The sequence below is a fragment of the Juglans regia genome, chromosome 13 (genome assembly GCF_001411555.2).
Source record: "Juglans regia cultivar Chandler chromosome 13, Walnut 2.0, whole genome shotgun sequence".
Classification (NCBI taxonomy): Eukaryota; Viridiplantae; Streptophyta; class Magnoliopsida; order Fagales; family Juglandaceae; genus Juglans; species Juglans regia.
Genome location: NC_049913.1, coordinates 20,846,683 through 20,853,218, shown reverse-complemented (window position 1 = coordinate 20,853,218; position 6,536 = coordinate 20,846,683).

Here is a 6,536-nt window from a genome sequence, read left to right as displayed (position 1 = left end):
TTTCATTATAAAATAAAATATTAAAATTAGTTAAATAAATAATAGGACGGTTTGACGAACCACAAGAGTGGCTAGCCACCCTGCGTTGGGGTGGCAAGATCCACCTCACCTAGGCTACTCTAATCCCATCGTAATGTCGTGATGACCTTGTCGAGTTGGTAGTCTATCCACCCCATATCACCCTTGGATGATTATAAATTCCACAATTATTTTACAAATCATTTTACAATTAACCAATACAATTATGCCACTTCATCAAAAATGAATTTCAATTTTACGGAACCACCCTTCATCTGATAGAATTATAATATCATTGTAAAATAATTGCAAGTCATTTTCATTTTCTCCAAATTTGAAATTCTCTACTTCACATGAATATAATAGGAAATATGCAAATAACAAAAAGATTGGGTTCAAAAATATAGATTTGAAGAAGACTTGGACATATTCTGCAAATAATGAGATCAGAACGATTTAAAAGTGAAAAGCTAAAGTTTATACTTTATACTAAGGGTGCTACTCGCACTCCTAACCCCTGGATGTGAGAGATTTGAGTAGGATGAATATTTTCTTATATGTGGTTGTTGTTTTTTACTCTCAATACAAAATTCATGGTATGGTGTCTGGTTTGGAATTGGCACATGGGAAGGTATGAGCAGATTATATTGTGACAAAGATTAGGGAAACCTTTGGCAGATTGTTTAATAAGTTTGTTGTGTTCATGTGTGATAATATTTTGACACCTACACCTACCGCACCACCTTTTCCGAAAGTCGGGATGAGGAAAAGGCATAAGTTGGAGTGGGGTGAGAGGTTAGAGTAGGACCCCCGATCCGTCATCCTACAGAGGCCCAGACGGATTTGGATAGATACTTGGCATCGAATTTGCCCCCATTTACGCGGGGGTTTGATATCGTATTTTGGTGGAAAACCAATGCCGTCAAGTATTCCGTCATTGGAGAGATTGCCCGTAGTATTTTGGTCATCTCGATTAGTACTATAGCCTCACATTCGACCTTTAGTAATATTTTTAGATTAATTTGTAATAGTTTTTTATTAATTTATATTATTGTAATAGCTTTGGATTATTAGTTGCAACTTAGAAGTATACAAGTTTTTAATTTATATTATTGTAATATCTTAAATAATTTTTTAGAAAAAATTTAAGCATGAGGGTTAGAATTTAAAATTCTAGCTTTGTACAATGGCATTTCTAGGCCATTTTTTGGGCCCAGAAATGTCTTCCTGTCTTTATTGGGCCCAAAAATATGTTCTGGGCCCATTGGGACAGGAGGCGAAAGGATAAGGTGTCCGCCCCCACCCCCGCCCCTCGACACTTAGACAGGGGGCCACGATCCTAGTGTGCGGGGGTAGATTTCGAAGGGGTAGACCCCACCCCCTGCCCGTGCGGGGGCAAGGTGTGAGATGGGTAGCACTTCTACACTCCCGGATGGGGGGTGCCCCTGTCCCACTCCTCGCCCTCGCATGGGTTGGGGGCGGATAGTTTGGGCCCTCGGACTTCAGCACTACCCCTGTGGGCAGGATGCTTGGGGGGGGGGGGATTGGCCCCGCCCCACCCATTGCCCACCCAAGGTAAAATACAACCGAAAAAAGCCAAAAAAGCCAAGAAAAATCTAAAACAACTGAAAAACAACAATAAACCTACAGATCCATCCCTAAAATCCACAAATCTATCATCCAACAACAAATCTAAAAAATTACGAAGTACAAATAGTTAAACACGCGACAAAAAAAATTAAGGCCACAACAAGACCATAACTTGACCATGGCAAGGTCACGGCGTGGCTGTGGGTCTGAGCCAGAACTCAAACCCACAGCCAGTCACAGTCGTGGTTCGATGGCCACACTTCAAGAAGACAACAACGGGAAGAAAACTAAAAAGTGGAGAAGAAGAAGAAGAAGCAGAAGTAGAAGGGAGGAGGAGGAGAAGGGAAGAAGAAGAAGAAGAATAGATGATAGAACGACTGAGGGAAAGAAAAAGAAGAAAAGAGATGAGATGAGATGAGAGGGACAACGAGCTTGGGCCAAAGTAGGTAACGTTAGACGTAGAAAACTATGGTTCAAGAAGGGAAGAATCTTGGTGGAACTCCTATCATTTGGTATTCAGAGCAAGGTTTCCAATCAGGTCTTATTCTATCTTTTATTTCTTGCATATTTAATTCTAGGGCATCATTGTTCTAGGATTGATTACAAAAAAAAAAATAGTGGTGGTTAGTAGGGTTGCTGAAATTCATTGTTCTAGGGTTTGTGTTGGCTGAAATCTCTTGTTCTAGGGGCTGTCGTATATCACTTGCCCAAGGGTTTTTGAGTTATTGTTAGGGTTTTTCTCAACTGCTTATTCTTGATTGTGATCAAATCAGTTGGTGAAAGGAAAAGAAAAGAAAAGAAAAGAAAAGAAAGGAAAAGGAAAATCGTGAAAAAAAAAAAAAAAAATTCGAGATTTTTTTTTTCTTGATCCTTATCATCAAAGGGGGTGATTCTAGTTGATATCTTGTCTTATTGCTACTGTTTCATTCGTATAATTTTCTTGATTCACGTGCCATTTTTTTTTTCATTCCTTCCGTGTTTCTCTTGTTCTTGTTTCTTGGACTTAATTACTAGTTGGGATAAAACAAGGTTGCTTTGTCTTGATTGAGTCAATTAGTTCTTAAAGAACTTGAGTGGGAAAACTCTTGAGGTAAAAGGCAAAGAGAGTGTGAGACTATTATCGAAAAAAGCCAATTAAGAGTGAAACACGAGTGGAGTGTCATTATTCGAGTGTAAACACGTGAGGGAGTGTGTGAGGTTTACTTTTTTTTTTTGCCACTAACTTTCTCTTGTGTAGCGCCTGATAATGTCTCATCGGAGTAGCGCATCACCAAGGGGGAGAGCAGATAACTCATCCTTTGTGTTACAAGCCATGCAACAACAGTTTGAGCGGTTGAACATGGTGTTGGGTGAAGTGAGGGATAGGATGGATCATCAAGAAGCAGCGATTAGAAATCTACAAGATAGGAGGGATAGGAGGCGACGTGAGCATAGAGTTGAAAATCAGTATGAGAATGAAGGAGATGGTGAGGAAGAGGAAGATATAGCATCTGACGTTGGGTCGGGTAGAAATAGAGGAGTTAGGCATGAAAGAGGACTTGAGGGGAATCTAAGGGGTCGGGATGGTGTAGATAGGGACCTTGGTAGCATTAAAATGAAAATACCATCTTTCCAAGGTAGAACTGACCCTGAAGTTTATTTAGAGTGGGAGAAAAGAATAGAGTTGGTGTTTGATTGTCATAATTACTCTGAGGAGAAGAAGGTGAAGTTGGCTGTAATTGAGTTCACTGATTATGCGACTATTTGGTGGGATCAATTAGTGACCAATAGGAGGAGGAATCTTGAGAGACCTGTAGAAACATGGAGAGAGTTGAAAGCTATCATGAGGCGGAGATTTGTATGTAGCCACTACTATAGAGACCTCTACCAAAAATTAGAAAATCTTATACAGGGGTCTAGGAGTGTAGAGGACTACCATAAGGAGATGGAGATGGCTATTATTCGGGCTAATGTAGTGGAGGATCGGGAGGCCAAAATGACAAGATTTTTGAGGGGGTTGAATAGGGAGATAGCCAATATAGTTCAGTTGCAACATTATGAGGAGGTAGAGGACATGGTGCACATGGCTACGACGGTGGAGAGAAGGCTAAAAGGAAAGGGTACATCAAGGTATACTTCAGTTTCTAGTACTCCTTGGAAACCAAAGTGGGACAAAAATGATCAAGTTGTAGCAAAGGGGAAGAGCGAACCATCAAAGGGAAAAGATTTGGGTGAGGCTGAAACCTCAAGAAAAAGAGAGAATGAGTTGAAAAACAATTGTGAGGCCAAGAGTTCAAAAAAAGAGGAGAGTGAAAGAAAAACAGAGAGTGAAAAGAACAAAGAGAGTGAGAGGAAAAAAGAGAATGAGGCCGAAACATCAAAAGAAAGAGAGAGAGAAAAAGAAAATAGAGAGGTGGTTGAGAGTCAAGAAAAAAGAGTGGAGACACAAGAGGAAAAAGAAAGAGAGATTGTAGAGAGAAATAAAAAGACAAAAGTGAGTTTTTATGCTAAGGCCAGCTTTTATGCTAACGAATTTAACAACTATTTGCCTAGTGTTGTTGTTTTTTTGTTGCAGGGATATGAGGTCGTGATTCCTAGAGGTGTGTTTAGGGGATTGTCACCTATTAGGGAGATAGAGCACTACGTTGATCTTGTGCCAGGTGCGGCAATTCCTAACCGACCTTTATTTGAAGAACATGAGTTCCTGGCACACTTAAAGGGACAAGGTAAGTTGTTGAGTAAAATGCATGCTAAGTGGGAGGACTGTATTGAGACTTTTCCTCATGTATTCAAATACACACAAGGTATGGAAAATTTTGTGATTAATTCTTTAGCAGGAAAGTATGTTCTTGTTTTCATTTTAGATGCAAGATTGTTGGGACTTGAATATGATATAGAATTGCATGCTAATGATGATGACTTTGCTAGTGTGTATGGAACAAGTGAGAAAGCATCGTTCGGTAAGTTCGATAAACTAGATTGGTACTTGTTTAGAGGGAATAGATTTTGTGTGCCTACTAGTTTTTTGCGTAAGTTGCTTGGGTGTGATAGACATGCTGGTTTGTTGGGTGACCTTGGTGCAAGGAAAGATTTAGGTTTGTTTCTTGAACGTTTGTGGGAGTATCATTTGCCATTCATTGAATTGTTACATGGACGTTTCCGGGAGTATCATTTGCCATTCATTGAGTTTGCATATTGGAGTGGTCATTTTGGTTCGAGGAAGACTTTAGATGTGCTTCATGAACATTTGTGGGAGTATTGTTTACCATTCATTGAGTTTACATATAATTGGAGTGTTCATGCTACTACTAAATTTTCACCATTAGACATTGTTTATAGACTTGATCGATTTACTCCTTTAGATTTAACACCTTTACCTGTTGATGACAGGAGTAGCTTGGATGGTCTTTTCCAAACTCCTGAACAAATTAATGAAAATGCATGTCTAATGGATCTTTCAGGTAACTATCTTGTTTTTACTATTTTCAATGTTACTAACCATTTTCCCTTTGATCCAGGTGGAGATTCGAGGTCGAATCCTTTTGAGGAGAGGGGGAATGATGGGAACCAAGGTGGGCCTAGTCTTAAAGATATGTTGCACGTTCCAGATGGGCCAAATACAAGTTCAAGGGCTTAAACGATGAAGATTATGCTTTGATTCAATTCATAAGCTATGGAAAGGGCAACAACATAACTTATAGGCTTTGGACACTTGAAGGCTTTCAACTTATTTAATTAATTTCAAGGACCTATTTTATTTGCTTAGAATAATTGGGTTTATAACTATGTAAGGGCATGTTGGGAAAGTTATTATTTTATTGAACTAGGGTTAGGGTTACTGTAGCCGAGTTACTGTAGCTCGGCACTGTAGCCGCGGCACTGTTCATCCAGGGGTACTTTTGGAAGATGGGGGTTTATTTTGGCTAGGGTTTCATTAGGTTTTCCTTTAAATACTCTATGTAGCCTCATTTTAATCAGATTATGAAGTTTATGAAATTTGATGAATTTATTCATTGTGAGTTGAGTTTTACTCCTCTTGTTCTTAATTGAACTTTTGAACTTATCAAAGGTAAATCACAACCTTTGTGGCGTTCCTCCTTTGTAATCTGGGTTCTTGAGACGGGTTCTTCAACGGGTCTAGATTTTAATATAATCTAGGTTCTTGAAACGAGTTCTCATTGGGTCTAGGTTCTCCATCCATAGACTTGATTTTGGCTTTCTTGGGAAGTTTTCAAATTGACTGTGGGTTCAAGGGATTTCATTCCCGCGGGTTCATATCATTTGGACCGCCTTTAGAGTGAGTAAAATTGAATATAGCAAACCTATGGCCAGGAATGAAAGAATCCCAACGAGAAGTTAAATGCAAGAAAATGGGTTGATGCAAAATGATTGATGATGTGAATGTTTATATTTACAAGTTTTGTTTATGTTTTATCATTGTTTAATGTTGTATGTGTACTTCGCTCGATACCTATTTTGTAAAGTGTATGACCACCTTATTTTCTTAAACCCAAGAAGCACAAATTTTGTATGCAATCACTCAAGACTCGTTTAGATAGTGAAATGAGATTAGATAAGATGATAAATCTGTAATAGTAGTGAAATAGTTTGAGTTAAGATTTTTATTGGGTTTTGGGAAATAAGAGAAAAAAAAAACTGAATAAAAATATTATAAGTTAAAATATTGTTAATTTTGGGATTTGAGATTTGAAAACGTTGAATTATTTTTTGTATTTTATATGAAAATTTGATAAAATTGTAATGATTAGATGAAAAAGTATGAAAGAGAAATTGAAAAATGTTTGTATTTCAATAATATTTGGATGTTGAGATGTGATGAGACCAACTATGTATCCAAACGGGACCTCATTCTTTTCCTAGAGTACACTTTCAAGACTAAATCTCACTTGGTAATCTAATCTTGCGGGTTCAATCTTTGAAATGATCGA